Source organism: Mus pahari, chromosome 3, assembly GCF_900095145.1.
Source record: "Mus pahari chromosome 3, PAHARI_EIJ_v1.1, whole genome shotgun sequence".
NCBI lineage: Eukaryota > Metazoa > Chordata > Mammalia > Rodentia > Muridae > Mus > Mus pahari.
In genome coordinates, this window is record NC_034592.1 from 149,693,937 (window position 1) to 149,695,872 (window position 1,936).

Here is a 1,936-nt window from a genome sequence, read left to right on the forward strand (position 1 = left end):
TGTGTGTGTGTGTGTGTGTGTAAAATATATGATACCACACAGTCCTGTTGGGCTTTGAACTTGCCATGTAGATCATGCTGGCCTGGGATTCGAGTATCTGCCTGTCTCTGCTCACCAGGTGCTGGGGTGAATGACGTCTACCACTACATCTTGTGATAGATTTTTTTTTTTCCTGCTACCAGGGAATGGAGCCTAAGACCTCATGAGGCTTCTGGAGAGCTCAACCACAGAGTTGTAGCCCGCAGCTCAAGCCTTTCAGCACTTAAAAGGTCTCATCCTAAGGCAGCTGATCCTCAGGCGTCCGCATACTGTGACGTGGGGGTTGTGCCCCACGGGACACCAGGCTCCAAACCCCACCATATTTCCTGTTGGCTCCTTACTCACAGCCATGCAGCCTGAGTAATCAGGGGAGGGCTCCCACTGCTGTGACATTTCAACTGAGACAACAGAAAGTTTACTGACAAGGAGGGGAAAGACCAACAGAGAACAGGGCCAGAGCTTGCCCTGCAGCCAGACAACCTTCTAGGGAGGGGTGCTGTCAGAGCAGCTGCAGGCTGGAGCCCTGGCAGTGCTGGACCGGGCATCCTGGCGCCTCCACTGGCTGTGCTCTTCTGACAGCGACCTCTCTGCCTGGTACGACACATGCTCAAGTTCAATGGCTCTATTTGCCTTCCTGGGGCAATAACCCAGGAATAGGTGAGAAGAGCCTGGGACTTGCCCACAGGCCAGAGGGCAGGTCTGTAGCAGCCCGAGGGTTGGTTGAGGTTGGCACCAGGCCTACCAGGGGTGTGACTGTCACCAGGAGGCCCATGACCTTCACAAAACCCCAGCCCAGGGTTGGTTTAGCAGGCCAGTGGGTGGGTAGAGAGGGCAGCCCTCCGGGAATCTGAGCTATGAGGCTCTTTACCAGTGTGACCAGCCAGAGCCCCAGGCTACTCCTCTCAGAGCCAAGCCCACATCTCACTGAGCTAGTGCTGCCAACGAAAGGAAGCTCTCAGCCCCAGTGTAGAGGCAGACTAACTAAGTCAGCCATGAGCAGTTATTGTCCCCACAAGACAACACCTAAAAACCAGTCACGACAGTGGCTTGGTGTGTGACGGCTTGACTTCTCTGTGTCTTTTGGACATATTGGTATCTGCTGGCATGACTCAGAAGGAATTAAGGAAACAACAGTATCACACCTATGGGAAGCGCTCAGAATCAAGCGGGCAGATCTCAAGCACTTTTTTTTTTCTTCTTGTTTCCTGCATGGTTTGTCTCCTCAGTCATTGTGCACAGGACTCTGAGAAGTCGTAGGAATATGCAGGCGCAGATTCGGAAGCCCAGCTTCATCTCCAACGTTGTGGAAAGGGACTGTACCATCACCGGGCGATGCCCTAAGCGCCCACAGGCCACTAGGACAGAGCCCGGGGAGTGACCTCCCGGGATATCCATGTTGGAATCAAGTACTTGTTTTAATGTGGCTTTTGTTAACAGCCCTAAGCCTTGGCAGGTGAAGGGCTGTTTCTGCCACCAGGCCCAACTCTGACTTCTGTCTGCACCAGGAGGCCATCTCTTGCCACCTCTGCCACATCATCTTTGTCCACCTGCCATCAGCTCAGTGTGGGTCAAAGCACAGGCCTCCTGGCTCAGCGGCTTTCATCTTAGGTCAATCAAGTGCCCTTAAGCAGCCAAGCCAAGGTTGCCAATTCTCTTCCAAAGGAAACTCTCCCATGGCCATTTTTATAAAAAATTTTGAGACTAGTTTTCTCTACATAGCCCTGGCTCTGTCCTGCAACTCACTCTGTAGACCAGTCTGGCCTCGAACTCAGAGAGCTCAGCCTGCCTCTGCTTCTCAAGTGCTGGGATTAAAGGCTTGTGCCACCACGCCTGGCTGACTTATTTTTAAATGCTTCTTTGTGGTTGTGTGTGTGTTGGTGTGTGTGTGTGTGTGTGT

At 52.8% G+C, this 1,936-nt stretch overlaps 1 non-coding gene across 1 annotated transcript; it reads right to left on the minus strand.

Annotated features, from left to right (window-relative positions):
• Positions 1-1,235: 1,235 nt before the first annotated feature.
• LOC115063670 lies at positions 1,236-1,439 on the minus strand. The gene has a single exon (XR_003843553.1). It is a non-coding gene; the product is annotated as a small nucleolar RNA SNORA73 family (small nucleolar RNA).
• Positions 1,440-1,936: the final 497 nt, after the last annotated feature.